Source organism: Notolabrus celidotus, chromosome 1 (assembly GCF_009762535.1).
Source record: "Notolabrus celidotus isolate fNotCel1 chromosome 1, fNotCel1.pri, whole genome shotgun sequence".
Lineage (NCBI taxonomy): Eukaryota > Metazoa > Chordata > Actinopteri > Labriformes > Labridae > Notolabrus > Notolabrus celidotus.
The window spans coordinates 6135083-6153551 of record NC_048272.1 but is presented as its reverse complement, the minus strand read 5'-3'; the positions used below and the strand labels follow the sequence as shown (position 1 = coordinate 6153551).

Here is an 18469-nt window from a genome sequence, read left to right as displayed (position 1 = left end):
CTGCTTTGTAGATGTAATACTTCGGGTTCAAAAGTGTGTGCATTGAAGTTAGTACAAAGATGACTTAACAATGTTTCTGTAAATGCACAAACCACATACTGCTAGACAATTCAGGCCAAGTTGAACGCTTACATTAATCTTTTGACAAGAAAACTGCAAAGTGTGTGTTTAAAGTAGAGACTTAGAGCATTAGGTGTTATAATTATTCTCACTCTTTTGTCCAAGTGTTTAAAGCAATCTTTCACACTGTGTTAAAATAAAAACAACAGCACAAAAGGCTGAAGTCTAGAAACCAGAAACCGTTAAAATCTAAATCAACTTAAATGGAACTTCTTCAGTTTTTTTTCGTAACAGGGCATGTAATGTGTGTAATAATCATTTATGTAATAGCATATGACATTGGGAGCGTTTCAAAGTAGTCATCCTGATAGCTACCGCTCATGGGCAGAATGTTTTTAAAGCACTATCACTCATTCATAGTTCCCATGGAATTAATTAAATCAATGTTACAGTCATTGGGTAAAACCATAGACTGTATAAAATATGAACGTAGTATCCTTGATGTCACCCATCTGTTCCTGAGCGCGGTTTTGAAGCAAATCGACGGCGGCAGCCATATTGGAAATGCAGAACTCAACCAGTCATAGTGTGACGTAAAGGGGCGGAGTTTGAGCGTCCTAGCCAACAGCTATGTGTTGGCTAGTCAAGTCAGTCATGTCCTTATTTGGGCAAAAACTTGTAATCTTAATATCTTCTGAACCGTCGCGTTAGAAAAAAATTCACCCCCTGTACAGTGTGTGCCTATAGAGAAATTAACTACATAGAGCCAAGCCGTTTTTTGAACCAGGCTGCAAACATGTTAATTAATGCTGCAAATATTGTCTTTTTTGAATTGGTGTCTATGTGGTTTTCGGTGTTTCTGCAGCCAGCCTCAAGTGGATCCTCAATGAACTGCAGTTTATAACACTTCCGCATGGGCTTCATAGTTTGAGACCAGAGGTTGCCACTTGGGTAAAACATCATGTCTGATTTAGCAATTTTCATTCCCTCTATCCTCTTGTGTATTACTCGTTTAAATCTATTTGACTATGTTGTTATGCTAACATATACACCAAGGTAGGTAAGACGGCAAGCAGAAAACTGCACAACACAAATATGCTAGCATTGTCATTGACCATACTCACACAGTCCATTGTCTTCTAATTCAATTCAAGATTGAAGAGCTCAAGTGCTGCTATGTCATATCGCATTGCTCAAATTGGTACATTTAAAAGATATAGAAACATCTATTGAAGAGTATCTTAAATTGATTCACCTCTTTTTCTTTCATTCACAAAAACAGCTAACTTTAGCATTCAGCAACTTGCTAGCTAGTATAACTGTTGGCCTGAAAATAAATTGAAAATAAATACAAATTTACATTACTGTTTGATGTTGTTACATGAAACAATAGGATAGTAGTAGATTACTAGCTAAAGAAATTCCTAGCTATTGAGTATCCTTAACTAGAGTAATTCTTAAGTTTCCTAGCAGATGTAACATTAGCTAGGTAAGGGTTAAATTGTAGCTAAACTTAAACTTAAAATATAGACTGATGTCCATCCAGAAATTTGCTGTTATCACTGCAGCTATGAAATTTTATATTTCATATAAACCTCACAGCCTGATACACAGCAGGCCAACATCATCTGTGCTTTCCATCCTGTATGTATGGTCAGAGGAAAATAGCTGCTTTGTTGACATAGTGAATTGTAAGCATGTTATCTTAGTGACTTCATTATTTAGCTCAGAATATGAAGCTAAACTAAAGGCTAACAGAGCAGCGAGAATGGTTGTCGTCTGATTGATGTAGACTTTTACATTTCTTTATATTCTGCCATGTTTTTATGTGTGTGGATAACATTAGAATAACTATGTGCTTCCATGAGGAATAAGTATCTCATGCAATGTCAAAGATTTTGTTGCAGTTCATTAAATTAATTTGCTCCAAACGACCCTATCTGTGTGGTTTGAAGTACCCTAGCATACAAGTGTCAAATTAATGAATGTCATTTGTGTGCTAAAATACTTAAATGCTTCCATACTTCAATAGTCATTTGGCACCTCTGCTCAGTGGTTAGAACTTGTGTTTCAGACCTTTGCTTCATCCAGTTTCTATGGTTACACCTCTCCGTGCTATGCTCTTGGCAGTCAGAAAGTCCTCTGAGAGCTTCACATGTATCACACTTTCACCTGACAGACAGGTGAGGAATGGTGTGACTGGCACACACGAATAAATGAGGAAAAGACAGAGGGATTACAGATGAAAAAGCGTTGCCCCTATACCAGATGCCCTTGGTATTCACCCTCTTTTCCATAATGGCAAACAGCACTTAATTTAGCCGAGAAACATGTTATTAGTGATTAAGAATAGCATAATGGCTGTGCTCTGGGAACTTACCACGTGCCTCCATGAGACTGATTGTGTCTTTGAACTATACATCTGTTGAGCCCTTCTGCTGACCCCTGAGATGAACCAGCCTCTTTCTCAGCATCTCTGGCCCTTTCCTCTATGGGTAGCTGTTCCCCACTGGCTCAACCTCAGAGCAGATGCTGGGCTTATATGTATCAGAGGTTAAATGTCTTCTGCTTTCCACAAGGTCATGGTTACTGCAACAGCTTCAAAGCAACGTGTGGTTAAAGAGGACAGCAGAGGAATTTGTGGTATAAAATATAAAGAATGTATCTGGGCAGAATGATGCCCCCTTTCATGAAAACAGATTAAGAGTCAGAGGGATGAAAGTACCTGGTCTCATTTGACTGCAGCAGGTGTATGTATGTCCCTGTGAACATGATCTAGGGTGAATGAAAAGAAACGATCCCCGGAGCAATGTGACATCAAAACCAGCCACCGCTGATGACCTAGAAATGGAGCGTGCGTATGAGTGCGTAAGCAACAGTGGGGTTTTGTGGCACATGGCTCAGGCAGCTGTTTACGTTGTTCATTGCGTATCAAAATTTTAAAAAGCATTGCAATTATTGGATGAATATACCTGTGAGCCCGCGTGAGTTCTATTAGAGGAACTAATTAAGAGGGGCAGTCGAGTAAATGGAACAAATGACTGGTTTGCGGTCTCGTCGCGCTCATTCAGTCTCATTGTGTAGATTCATAATGCGCGCTCAGGCACGACGATAAATCCCACAATATATAAAAAACCCCGTCGACATCACCGTGTGAAAAGACAACTCCATTTCTACACATTAAAAGCCGAATGCACGACCTTTCTCATTAGAAAAGGCGCGTGCCAAGTGTGGGGGGAGCTCGCGTCCCCGTGCGCGCACTTGCCTCACAAAATCCACACAATAATAATTTGATTGGAGTCGCCGTGTGTGCGGTGGTAGGCGGGACTCGGACACTCTTCGCATCCCACTTTTGAGGAGATTACGGGGACAATTTAGTGTGAAACACATGACAACACCGCTGTTTGGAGGGAAGGCGGACGGACGAAGAGGGACGGATCCAGGCAGAGACAAACACCGAGCGGGGGCTAGATCTGTGTGGAGATATTTGGAGTTTGAGGGGGGATTCTGATCACGCTACTTCTCTGGTAAGACACTGAACACCTTCTTTGTGTTTGACCAGCTAACCTTAAAACGTTTTTTTCCCAACTTGTTCAAAACCACGTTTACCACAGTCATATGGACTGAATATTAGAATCAATTTGAAGCCATACTAGTGATAAAACGAGGCTCTTTGTGCATGTAGGCTATGTGCAACAACAACCTGCTTGCGACATTGAAGCAATAAACATGCAAAGTAAATTCAAGCCATCCAAGCGACATTCAAGGTCCTGAGATGCCAGATAACCAGCCGTGGAGAGGTGACATTACAAACGTGCTACACTTGATCTTCATGTGTAGTCGCTTGGTTACAAGCTATTGGTATTCAGTGTTCCCCTCTGGATGTAACAGACCTATTTTGTGGGTACTTGCCCTTTTTCCCTCGGCTCATCTGGTAATCTTTAGGACTGCTTTTCTAAACAAGTATTCAGTCCAGCAGCTGAGAGTGAAACTGATTAAAACTGTTATCCCAGTGTCACTCTTCCACTGCCATGGTCAAGTGGCCCATAGTAAGTCAATCCAGATTTTCCAATGGATGGACCAGGATAAAGCTCTTAGTCTGACACTATAGGGACAATTAATATTATAGTTCCAGTAATGCATGTTTAAGGCAGTCAGTGACTGAGTCATTCAAAGCTAGACTACACATTGCACAGCTTAATTTTTTTGTAACTGTCATTTTTCAGTCCTGCTTGCAAAGCCTCCCAGGCTGGCTCACATCATGTCACAGCTTTGCTACAGGTGCTATTTGACCATAATGGTTGGTGATGTTGACCCTTCTGAGGACATAAACAGACTTTTGAAGCATGCCAAGTGTAATGTGAAGTAACACCACATTACACAACATACACTGTAGGTTAGATTTCTAATGGAGCATCTATTAACATGACATTTAGCTTGTGTGTTTATCCAATCAGGAAATATATTTGTAGACACTATTAAAGTCTGACAGCAGAGTGGTTCCTGGAGTCACCTGCAGCAGGCAAGGTGTCCTGTCACTCACTCACTCCTCCATGATGAGTCACCTCCGGGGCTCGTGGACAGCTGCTGAGACAGTGACTACTGGACTTGGCTGGCCAAAGCTGACAAGAGCTCATGTCTGGCCTGCTTGGCCTCTGTAGTTATAATTGACTGGCTGGCTTGTCCCTGTAGTGTGTCCTGGGGCCTGTGTTCTTTCTTACTCCATTCCTGAATGAAATCACAGTGTGAATTACCAATCTAGCTTCAGCTGGTAGTGGGCCTGCAGGGCTTGTGATGTGGTGTGCTTTATAACCCTATATCTGTGTGCTTCAGACTGTATCTGCAGTGTTTGAAGGGAAAGTTGTTCAGATGGTGTACATGCAGCTGAATAATGGAACTTGCTTTAATAAATAATATTACAGATGCTTTGATGCAATTGTTGCTTCTCGATAACAAGTCTTGAGTATCATCTGATACTGATAATCCCTCCAATATCAACAGGATTAATATGATTGAGCTTTTACTGACATCCTGTTCAGTTTGTTATCATCAGATGATAACTTGAAATCGGTTAATTTTTTTGTGGGGCTTTCAGATTATGTAATCAGATCAGAGCATTGAATAGATACCGCAACAAGTCTAATACATACTAAATGAAAGACATCTATGGATGATTCCATAGTGTTCAGGTTGATAAAATACGTTTCAATGATAGTAAGTATACAAAAATGATTATTATAGCTTTTCTTTCTCCAACCTGAAGCCGTCACACATATCCTTTTCTTCTCTTCTCTTTTAATCTCAGGTTAGTGGATGAGAAATGCACATGGCTCCATCTCCTGTCACTTTTTTCTTCTCTATTGAAGGAGACACAGACTCAGACATTCTTTGACTTGTTATTTAATTTGATCAAAGCTCTGTGTCCATGTGAAATATCCTGCAGCAGTATTGGTGTACCTCTGCAGGAATGAAAAGAAAACATGAAGGGATTGTTCAGTTTTAAGAGAGCAATGTTGTTCACTGTGAGAAAAAAGGGACACCCTGCTGTTACTTTGTCGAAGGTATTAAACTATGAAAGGGCATTGGCTTCTATCTGGCCTTGAGGTTCTGCAGAGATTTGATTTTGGTCTTTCAAAGGCAAACCAAGGTATTTTTTCATCTCTTCTCATTAGATTGAGTAAGACCATGTTGTATTTGCACAGTTAACATTTTACTTTGTAAATCTCATAGATTATCTTCTTTGTGTTGAATAAAATGAAGGCCCTAACTGAAATGACTAAGGTAACTCCTGCCTAGGTAAGTTGTTAATGACATCAAAAAGGAAATACAAATAGACACTCTAGACCAGGAGTTCCCAAACTTTTCAGCACGTGACCCCCAAAATAGAGGTGCCAAAGACTCATGACCCCCACTGTCCCTCAAAGTGATTTATTGTGGCTTGATTTAGCTGGTCTGCAGAAAATTAGCCTACCTATATGAGCATTTGGCTGTGTTTCCTGTGCCGTTATGAATTACCCTACTGATACTAATGTATTTAATAATTAACTGTTCACTAACACTAAACTTAGGAGTCATCTGGAAAAAAAGAAAGGCAGAAAACTCATTACATTTTCTATTTTCAAGGTTTTATTTCAAGTTTAGCTACTATTTTTGTTGATATTTCTTACTATGAATGGGTAAAATTTACTATTTTTAGATAACTTTGTCATTCAACTTTTTTTCTTTGCACTTTTTCAGTATTTCTTTGTTCACCACAACTTCACAAATTATATATAAATAATACAAAACCAACAAAGAGAGGAAAAATTAAAAAAGTACAAAAAATAATGATGATAAAGAAACAATAATAATTAACAGTACAAAGAAAAAAGAAGATAAACATGAGAAAACAAGGTAAATTAAAAAATAATTTAAAAAAGTTAATATTTTTAGATAACCTAAAAAAAGAAAAAACATTCTGGAAGACATCTCACGACCCCCCACTTTGGGAACCCCTGCTCTAGACCCTCAGTTTTCTTTTAATTCTAGTTTAATAAGTCAGTTCATCTATCTTTTTGAACACACAAAGGCATGTTTGTTCATCATTACTCATCCCATAATGCTTCTACCTGTTTGAAGTGAGGAATGGTTTGCAGATGACAGGTGGAATCAGAGGAAATCATAATGTGGGGGTACACATGAACTGCAGCCTGTAGAAGGTCATACCGCTTAGGATAAATGCCAGCCTGTTGGCTTGAGGAGCTCTAAGTAGGAGAAAATGATCCTACACTCAACACTACCCTGTCAGGTAATCAAATGCAGAGAGAAGAGTCTCAGATCCATGTCTCATGAGAACAGCTGCCTGGTGTAATTGAAAGTTCAAATTGATGGAAAAAAAAATGTACAGGCAATATTTTATCAGAGTGTGACTGCCCACACAGAACCAGACTGTTCCTTGTGTTGTTATCTCCATGCCTGGAGCTGGATTTTGATATTGGTAGCCTTCCTCTTTCTTTTCCTGATAGCACGAGCAGTGTTGCCCACTAGCATTCCTGTGGTCTGATGGAAAACCATCTGTGCAGAGAGCGTAAGGGGCAGTAATGCAATCCTGGAGCCCATCAGCGGCCTCATTTGACTATTTAGCTTTAACTAATCTCTGTAAGACATATATCTATAAATGAAGCTAACAATTCTCTTTGAGATGTCATTGCTCAACTCAAACCCCACTGTGGTTAAGTTGCCAGTCGGACTGTAAGAAAAAGTTGTTTATTCAAACAGCTGGCTATGCCGAAAAAATCAAAAGTTGCCTTTTGCTCCCTAAGGCTGTACTGTCTTCAGATGATAGCTTTCGGTTTGGAGACTGCCAATTTGGTTCCCCTGAGGATCTGTACCCAATGACTATATATAAGATAGACACCACATATCCATCCAATGCCTGCCCCCCCCACCCGCCCGGCTCCTGTCACTGGCCTGTTCCACAATTCTCAGTCCTATTGAGGATTTCATACTTAAGCTGTACAATGATCAGCTTACAGTGGGTGGCTGCTGTGCTTGGGAGTTCTCTGTCAGTGGGTTGGGATTTGAACTTCCATGGCACGGCGGCATGTGACAGAGTCAGCAGTTGCAACATCCACCATGGTGGTCACACACTGCGTGAGCTGTGTTTCCAGCTCAGTGAATGCATCGGTCCCCATGATGCACTCCTTTCTTTTCTTTTGCTCTCCTCCTCCCATGTGACGAGGAGGAAGCAGGAGGGAGAAGGATTGCAGATGCCAGGAGAGGATGGTACTTTGAGGGCGCATGATTGAGAAAAGACAGAGCTGGCATTGAACAGCTTGGTGTTGAGGGAGGACTGAGTGGATGGATGGCCAATTAACTGATTGTTCTAACTAATATACAGCTAGCATACTGTTTCCTCAATGAGCCTGTGTCCTCGCCTGTGTCACTGCTTTCCACAGTGTTCGGTCGCTTAACAACTTTCTTTTGAGCTCATGACAAAATAACCACTGCTGACTATCAAGAGGTCGTAAGTCATATCCTTCCTTTCTGGATGTCCTGACTCAAATCTTTGTGGATTTAGTGAAATTAAATTAAATTAAAAGCAAACATTTGTTGTTTCAAGTTGAAGAACCCTTGCTTTTACCTGGATGGAATAGATTTACGTAAGAAGCCAGCTCGACAGTGTTACAGGAAATGTGCAGGAGGCAACAGGTTCATTTCAAACCAAAGGCTCACAGGAATTCTTTGATCTGTAGTTTCAATATGATCCAAGCATCACAGCATCTACACAACAGAGCCAAACGACTTCAAAAGTACTGTAAAACAATGATTGTTTGAAGTACTCGACCCACAGATTAACAGTGGAGAAGTGGATTATGCTTCAGAAGTCATCTGAGGAGTTTTCATTACAGTCCAACGGCTCATTGCGTTTATATAAGAATCTGCGTGTAAGCAGATAAAGGGCAAAAAGTGAAGTACAGGAGTTGTAAAGATGTTTTTAAAAAATGAGTCAAATCACTATTTTACCAGACTGCTGAAGTTTTTATGGATTTACATTTATTGCTGTAAATCCTGGTTGCTAATAGAATTTACTGCAATTATTTGGAATCCAGGCTCAATTAAACTACCATTCTCTTTGAGAATATAGGAAGTCATAACCAATCAAAGATATCTTAAAGGTGCATCAATAGATCTTTGGTCACAAGAGGGCAGAAACAGGTCAAAACAATTGTATATACAGTTACAATAGTATTTCCCTGATCAGTCTCTAGTGATAATCAATATCCCTTAAGATTGTTATTTTCATATAGAGCAGAGGTTGGTCTGTGTGCGTGAATGTGACCCCTACTTTTTTTTGCATCCACTTAGAATGAAGTCTCTTTTTTTTCTAGCTAGCTTAGGCGGCCATGATTGTAGATTTGACAGCCAATCACAAATAAATTAATACAGACACTTTGAGTGACACGATTGATACCAATATCTTTCTGTTTTAAAACTTTGAAATCAGCTGACACATTATCCAGCGATGGAATACACATGGAAAATGAGAGAAAAGGCTAAATGTCCTGGAAAATCTTGTGCTTTCCTGGAAAATTATATCAACATTCTCTTGATTTCATATCAGAGGTCCCCAAAATGGATGATATTGTCATCTGAAAGGGCTTGATTATATTAAGGATCATATCAAATAGTGATGGTAGTTTATAGGGATGCACGATATTGGATTTTGTGCCAATATCCGATATGTCGATATTTTACAACTCCTTTAACCGATTACCGATACAGATACTTTTTTTTCCCACACACCTAATTGCAGAGATCATCAATTCTCTTCTGTATTGGAATTAGCGTACAGTATTATGGTGATACTCTTATCACGTGTTATGCAATATTCATTTCTTGTGCAAAATAAGAAAAATACTTAATACTTAAAACTGCATATTTATTTATGACAATTGCTTTCAAACAAAATTCATACAAAAAGATACATCCTACTTAAAACTGAGACAACCATAACAATACCCACAACCAGGGCAAATTTGGCCAATTTTAGATTTGACATAGTAAGTAAACCTAAACTCTGTTCACAAGGAACATGGGAATAGTGCAACTGTACAGCAATTAAACCCATATAAAATAAAATGATTTACTCTTTGACAGTAAATGTGCCTAAATTAGTCAGCTACATGTACCTTACAGACTGCTGCTGAAATTAAAATTTAACATAAAACATGAGGCCAACATGTGTGCAGCAGCCCATTATTTTATCGGTTAATTATATCGGCGTGTTGGCCGATATCCGATAGTTCATTTTAAAGCCAGTATCGGCCAATACCGATAATGTGCCGATAATATCGTGTATCCCTAGTAGTTTATAGACCAGAGGAATAGGCTACATGCTGTAAACAACCCAAGTCACATCACACAGGAGCACCTGCAGGTTAGATGACATTAAGGTTAATGTTTCAGCTTCAGTGTCTGTTTTACGTTTCAAATTTAAAAATATGACTCACTGATGTCTGCTGTCTGTAGCTTTGATTAGGCGTATAGATCAATGTTGCTTTTTCTCATCTTGTTTTCAAAAGTTGAATAATGTTAAATTGGTTAGCTTGTTTGGTTCAGTTGCTAATGTTGACAAGCTAGCTAGCTTGTTTCGCATGCAAAGGTTTGAAGTTTGTGATCAACTCTGGCTTCGAATGCTGTTTTCCAATGTGTGTTTGGCGTTGTTGGAGAAAGCTTGATAATGAATGGGACACCGGGTTGAAACTATGAATGGCAGCCAAACCGTGAGTGAGTCAAACATCGGCTAAATACTGGCTAATGTTTTTTTGTTTTGCTAGCATTGTCTTCTCTAATGCAGTGCACTTTGTGGTTTAAGTATGGTGTGATAAACCGGTCAGTGTTAGTGGCCTTAAAAACTTCTAGCATACACCACATTCATTTAAGGTTTATACCATCACAGGGTGAAATAGTTGTGCTTACAGTGGCTACATTTACATGAGACTTTTAATTCCTCTGTAATTCAGAATAAAAATTAAATCCTCTCTAAAAAGATTTAAAATGACCATGTAAACACCTAATTCCGAATGAAAATGATCATTCCGAATTAAACTTAAATCAGAAGTAAGTGGCTGGTTTATTCTGATTTTAAATCCGAATTGAATAATTCCTCGATCATGTATACGTTCATTCTGCTTTAAATTAATTCCGGCCGTTCTGCGCATGCTCATTCCCTTGTCCTGTCGCGATGACACACATATTCCGGGCTGGCGGGCACATATTTAAGGCTGAGGTAGAGCAGCTGTTGCACTAACCGGCTTTGATTCGCCAAAGTACGGTCTTCCGCCTCCCTTCTCCGGTCCTCTATCTCTCTTCTCCTCCTCAGCTGACGGAAGTGAAGCAGTATGTATGTGTCCAGCTGCTTATTCAAAACTATAATCAAAATCAAAGCGAAAATTGTACTTATTGTGTGGTCTTCCATGTTGTAACCGAAAATGAAAGAAGCAGAACTGAAGTCTGTTTTCTTCCGGTAAACGTAAATACGTCACGCCCGCCCCTGTCCAATCAGAACCCTTCCCAACCCCCAGACCTTAAGTGGAATTGAATAAAGACGATAAAACGTGTTTTCTATGTAAACCTCAATTCGGAATTACTATTTCCATGTAAACGGGAAAGAAAAAACTTGAAATCCAAATTATTTAATTCTGAATAATTCATTCAGAATTGAAAAACATCATGTAACCGTGGCCATTGTTACTTTCATATTGATTATTTTAATAAATTGTTGATGACTGTGTGGTGGCATGCATCGAAATGAAAATTTTTGGCCTAAACCGAAACCTGAAAATGAGAACACCGAAGCTGAAAACTGAAAAAAAACGAAACACCGAAACACTGAAAGAAAATATTATGCCAATTATTATTTGGGAGACTGTGGACAGTTGTAACACGGGTCAGTTGTAACACTTTCACTTGCTCCAATCAGGAATAAGTTAGGAATCACCTGATTCACTCTGCACATGCTCAGTTTAGTTGCAGCTAGTTTGTATAGCAGTTTGAACACGCTAGGTTAAAAGAGCTCAAAGTTAAAGACAGAAATGTTAAAAATGTTACAACTGTCCCCCGTCTCCCCTACCAATGCACTTTTCGGCCATTTTTGGCCAAACATTTTCGGTGCACCCCTATTGTGTGGCATCAGACTGGGCAGAATTATAACAATGTTAATTCTGTTAAATTCTTGCATTCAACTTCCTATATTATTGGTGTATGGGCTTGACACATTCCTGTCATACCAGCTAAATTTGTGCTGAAAATGTCCTGAAAATGATATCTAGAAAAGAGTAGTAATCATTAGTGTTATTGACAGGGGGCATACCAGCCAAATTAAATTAAATTTAGAATGTTCGCCCACAGAAAAGGAACACGTTTGGAAGCAAACGATGTCTTTGATTGCCAGCTGAACTTGTTAAAATGTTGGCACACATCACTCACAGTCAGTACATCATTGACAGCAGCTTGACAGCAGCATCCAGTGCTAAGTTGTTTTTCTGAGATATGTAAGATCTACATTCATACAGCTGTTCTAAAAACATCATGTTCTAAAGAGTGTGCAAATCTTGTTTGCGCTCACCATGACTTGCAAGCGTATTCTTCTGGCAGTGAGTGTACTCTACAGTGATGGCATTTGCTTCCAGTGCTGTATTTGACAGCAGTCTGAGGAGAGGCCAAATTTGATTTGACATTAGCATGCCAGTATTGTGTTACTGTCCAGGCCAGAACTCATCCCCATTATTTTATTCATTCAATGAAAATGAATGTGAAGTCATGTGGCATGAGTAAATACATGGCCTCTTCTAAGAAAACAAAACACTGCTACATCTAAAGCTCAGTCTGACATCCTGTAACGCTTTATTGGACAAGTGTACTGTATAAAAATGTGCTAAACTTTTCTTGTTAACGGTTCACTTGCCTTGAAAGCAGTCTAGAATAGTGTTACTGCTTTCAGCACAGATGTGATGAACACAGCTTGTGAGCCAGGAAGACACACGGCTGACATCACATTCAAATCAAGTGAATAATTTGTTACTCATACACAAAATGTCATTAAAACAGATATTGGACGGCACAGAATCTTAATGACATTTGAAAAATGAAAAGCAGCTCATTACCTCAAGTGCATCGTGGCATTTTACAACTGTAACCAATGTCTATAGCCACACAAGTAACAATTTAACATGTTGTCTTCTCTATTCTAAGGTTTTCTGTGAAATTCTACTATAAAGCCTAAAATTAAGTTAATTAATTGCTGAAATGTACTTCTCTTTTAGTGTCTAATTACAGAATGTCCTTCAGAGTAGCACATCACATGCAGATGTGTTAATGAATGGAGGACTTTGCAAGTAATAGGAGGAAGTCTTCATGCATGTTTATATCCGTGCTCTGCTCACGATTTGCAAGGACCAGTTCAATCCTGAAAAATCATTTTAAAGTTACACAATATAATACAGTGTACAAGAAGATATAAACAAAAAAATGTATATACAATAGGGATGCACCGAAATTAAAATTCTTGGCTGAAAACCAAAACACCGAAATAAATTATTATGCCAATTATTAGTAGGGAGACCGGGGACAGGTGTAACACGGTTGAGTTGTAACACTTGCACTTGCTCCAATCAGGAACAAGTTAGGAATCACCTGATTCACTCTGCACATGCTCAGTTTAATTGCAGCTAGTTTGAACACACTGGGTTAAAATACCTCAAAGTTATAGACAGAAATGTCAAGAATGTTACAACTGTCCCCGCTCTCCCCTACCATTGCATGTATGGCTATGATTGTGTACTAACCTCACTAAAATCGAGGATCTCATTGAACATGTCAGACAATGAGGGTGCATGCCCCTCATCTGGTTCAGAGAGACGAGTCCTTTTTCCTGTGCTCTGTTCTCCTTCCTGCGCTGTGCGCTTCTCCGTCTCCAAGCGGGTTCTCCACATCCATCGCGGCCTGGATCATTTCTCGTGCGCGCTGCTTCATTCCCACATCCAAGTTATGATCTTTATAACGTGGATCAAGTACAGTCGCGATAAAGTGCAGAGCATCCGAATAGATCTCAGTGAAACGTGTGCCGACAGAATCAAAGAGTGTACTTTTCATTGTTTTCACTCCGTGGTCCGTCTCAACCTCTTTGCTTAGAAAACATTTAGTGCTGCAATTAAAGGAATAATGGATGTAGATATGTTGGCCAGTTATCCAGACAAGCGCGCACTGGCCACGGTTTTTGCTTGCGTCATCATAACATTCTGTTTCGGCTGTGTTGTTTCAGTGAAAAAAGACCTTTGAAAACCGAAAATGCACTTTTTGGCCATTTCCACCCAAAATTTTCGGTGGCCGAATTTTTGGTGCATCCCTTACCGATCCGATCCTGGTATCGGATATCGGCCAGATCGGACTCAAAAAGCTAGATCGGATATCGGTGACAAGGGGCCGATATAAAGTGCCGATCCATATGGCAGATCTATTCATCTCAGTTCTATGCTTTTCTGTGTTTACAACAGCCATGTACGTCATCAGCGCCAGCCGGTCTCTGCATTTTTGCCCGGCGGAGCATGTTGGAGGATAACTACAGAGGCTCTGCGGTTTAAGTACATGTCACACTTCTTTTGTGGTTTTCATAGTCAGAAAATCCTGAAGTTGCCAAAACATGATCTTAGTTTTATCCTCACATTAAGAGATTGTTAAATCAATACCGGGATTGGATCGGTTCAGTATCGATATCGGCAGATACCAAAGCCCAGGTATCGGTATCAGTATCGGGACCTAAAAAGTAGGATCGGTGCATCCCTATCCAAAACCATTGAGACACTGTAAAATGTTGTTAAATCAGATTCAAATATCAAATGTTGAAACTGAAAAATGTTCTTATTGTATGAAAAATGTTGGCCCATTTTAAATTTGATGCCAGTGTTGGGACAGGGTGAACGAAGCACTGCTAAGCAGCTCTACTAACCCAGAAAGTGGTAGAGTTGAGAGGCTAATTAGCAGCGCAGCAGTCAACTTTCAGTTCCAGTCAGTGTCTAGCTAGAAACAAGTAGTGGTTGAGGCAGTTCTACAACTTGGATAATTGCCCTTTATAGGCTGTATCTGGTTTACTTCTATGTTTGTTGTGTTTATATTATATACCAAGGTAGGCTATCACTAATGACTATGGATCCCCATGCAGACTGGCAGCCATGTGTCCATGTTTGTGTGTTAGTGTGTGTGTTTGCATTGGACTGGTCTGGTAGATCTCGGCAGCATTAAAAACACACATCACATCTAAAAACTAGGAACCCAGTTTGTCACTATATCCTCAAATGCAAGTTAAAACTTTACTAAGAAGAAACCAACATATGATCCAGATAATGCTGGCAACGTCACTGGGTCTGAGCCCATTTAAGATGGACTAGAAGTGGGGAAACACCTGTGGTTTGACGAATCAAAATGTGACATTCTTTTTGGAAATCTTGGATGCTGCATCCTCTATTCTAAAGACTATGGAGACCATCTGGCTTGTTAATAGTTAAAAAGGCAGCATCTGTTATGGTATGGGAATGCATATCATGAATAGCTTACACATCTGGAAAGAGAACGTTAAAGCTCAACAATACAAGTTTTGGAGCAACAGCAATGCTGACACCCAGACAATGTGATTCATTAGGGAAGATGCTGCATATTTCAGCAAGACAGTGCCAAACCACATTCTGCACATATTACAACAGCATGGTTCAGTGCTAGAAGAGTAACTGGCCCAACTTGTCAGCTATTAAAAACATTTGAAATGAAAAATACAACAAAGGAGACCTCAAACTTTTGAGAAGCTGTGAGAAATAATGGTACAACATATTCCTTTCAAATTCCAGAATATGATCTCCTTGGTTCCCAAATGTTTACAGTGTTGCTGAATAAAGAGGTGATGCAACACAATGGTTAACATGCCCCTGTAAAATGAGCATACATTCATCACAAAACAATTAAAGTGAAGTTTGATTGTACTTGAGCTTGATTAATGGGCTGTAGCAAAGCAGTGTTACTCCTTGTACTAAGGCGAATGCTGTGTGTGTTCAGCCTTAGATGCTTTGGGATAGATCCGCACAGTTGGGTCAATGACTGTCAACTGACTGAACATCATCTGAACAGGTTTCTCTGTCTGTATCAGCTTCACCAGGTCCACCAGGTGTGATTTGTTCTTTGTTGTTTATAGCATGTAGGGTTGCAAAGGGGTGGAAAGTTTCCAATAAATTTCCAGAAAGTTCCCGGTAAATTTTCATGGGAAGTTAAGCTGGGGAACTTTGGAAATATTCCAAATTGGAATTAATGGGAATTTATAGGAATTAACTGGGAATTTATTGGAAAGGTATCATATCCAAGCATACATATTTGTTAGAAGCAGACATGCATCCAAAATAATACAATTAAAACAGATTTATTTGTAAGTAGAACTTTATCAAGTGTTAAATATTTTATTGAACAATCAATTCTTTCATTGAAGACCAAAATATGAATGTTGAGTTAAATATTACTCACCCCCCCGACCCAACCCATTCAAAAATGAACGAAAAAAACGTTCCCAACCAAGTCCCATTCAAAATGTTAAATGAAAAGTGTATGTAGGGGGCGTGGTCTCAATAGCCCTGCAGTAAGCAGTGTTCTATGTGCATGTGATTGAGGAATAGCATATATTCAACTGTGCATGAAATCTGGTTGTTTTAGTCAGGATTATGCTAAAATATAAGTTCCCCAACTGTAATTCCCATGGAAAGTATCCAACATTGAATATTCCCAGAATTTTCCAACCCTAATAGCATGTCAGACCGTCTCTGTTTGTTTACCTGGAAGCTTGTTCCATCATTCTGATTAAATTAAACTAAAGAAAATCTACTCCAGTAGTCTCAGAGTTTTGTTACAGTCTCCCTTTGTTTTGTCATTTAAGAATTCACTTTTACCTTGAAGGCTGTTTTACCTTTTCATTCCCTGCCTGTGTTGTTTTAAACCTTAGTCTCTGGACTTCTGCGTGAGGTTATATTGCTGCCTCTCTGCCCCTTCCTGTCTGTGGGTCCAGTGTGAGAGTTGAGCAAGAGTGACAGAAAGTGCCACTTGATTCTATAAATAAATCACATTTTCAATGAGTCACTAGGCAATTCCTGCCATGTAGGAGTGTCTCAAGACACTAAAGACAGTACACGCTGCCTTATGTCACACTCTTCATGGGGTCCAGCAGGATACATCGATCTTCCTCAAACACGTGACTCAGGTTGAGGTCACAGTAGATTTTGTCTTTAAAGTCAACTAAACTCAACAAGTCACAACAAAGTTTTAGATTTTGTGTTAAGCTTGAAACATTTTGTTGTATAAAATTAAGTTTGGTTAAAGCTAAAGTTTTGTGTTGGGTCATTTAAAGCTTCACTTCCTTAAGAAATATCCCTTTCTGCTTCTCACCTATTTCTTTGTCACCTACGTACAGCATGTAGGTACACAAGTCCTTTCAGCTCCTCATGACAGTGAAGCTGCTTGGATGGGGAAATTTTAGCTGGGTGTTTGCATTCTGAGTTTGATTTCTGGCATAAAGCATAACAGGTATTAGATTATTGTCACAGTGAACTCCTTTATTATAGACTACTCAGCTTGAAAATAAATGTTCACAGATTTGTCTGACTGCAGTTATTAACACAGTACACAGCAAAGTTCTGTTTTAAGATCTTCAGATGTATGTTCCTTAAAATATTCCATAAACATCAGTAAAGAACAAATCACAGCTTTTGTTTATTTCAAAAAGTTGAACCTTTTCTCACATTTTCCTTACCAAATTACCAAAAGTGGAACCAGAGTATTGCATGTAGCAAAAGTCAACTTATTGCACACCAGGATGACTGTGCAGTTTTATGGCTAACATGAATGCAGAAGCTTTATATAATGGAGACTTAGGCCGGGACCTCATCTGTTTGAAAGATGTATCGGGATTTAACACTATAAATAGCAGCAAATCAAAAATCCCCCCAGGCACCCTGCTGTAGTCTCAATACTTTGTGACAATCTAACCTGTGCATCAGGAATCCTCTCTGTCAGTTTTACCATTTGGATTTTGTTTAAAAGGATGAACCATGAACAGACCTGTTTATATGCACAAATATCTGGCATAAGAATATAAATGTAGTGATATGTGTGCGTGCCTTTGTGAACTATTGTATTGATGATGTTCCACGTCATTCACCACTCCATACAGTACTTTCAAAGGTCAGCATCCTTTCATTTTTAAGACCATGTAGGCTACTGAATCATCAAAAGAGACATTTAAAAATCAAGAATAATGCAGATTATAAAATCCATCTGAAACACCTGAATTAAGACCTGCCAGTAGGAGGCAGATATGTAAATACACTTCCAAACAAGAGACCACATCCTACATCATTTGGCAGTCTCTGACATGCATCCCACAGCTGCTTAGAGAAACCCTGCAGATGAGGAGCATCTCAAAAGCTGACATAAAAATCCCTTCGTCAGAAGTTAATCTCCTATTCTCCCTGCTGGGTAATCACAGTGGTACTCAGGGAATGCAGCAGAGAGGGAGAGAGCGAGATGGCAGGAGAGGATACAGAGGCCCGTGAGGCAAGTAGTGTCTGATAGAAGACTAAAAGTCACGGTTAAAATATAATTCTCCTCAGACTGTAGTGAACGTTAAAGAAAATGTCACATTTAGGAAAAAATCTAACTTGTGACGCTACTCAGTGGGGACAGTGTTAGTTGGCAATGTACATAACAGTTTTACTGCAACATGGGACCTACAGTATAACTTCATGTGTATTTTTCTTTTAAGGCCCAACAAACTAAATTTAAACAAAACCACTAAAAACCTGCTCTTTTCTTCTTTAGAATTCCATTACTAAAAGGATGA

The 18469-nt window shown here is 39.3% G+C and overlaps 1 protein-coding gene across 1 annotated transcript in view; it reads left to right on the top strand.

Annotated features, from left to right (window-relative positions):
* Positions 1 to 3356: 3356 nt before the first annotated feature.
* The window catches only part of LOC117823165 (sodium-coupled neutral amino acid transporter 3-like), a 56136-nt gene continuing 41023 nt past the window's right edge, over positions 3357 to 18469 (top strand). Inside the window, exon 1 of the mRNA XM_034698249.1 lies at positions 3357 to 3587. The gene's annotated coding sequence lies outside the window, so the exon portion shown is untranslated. The remainder of the gene's footprint in view (positions 3588 to 18469) is intronic.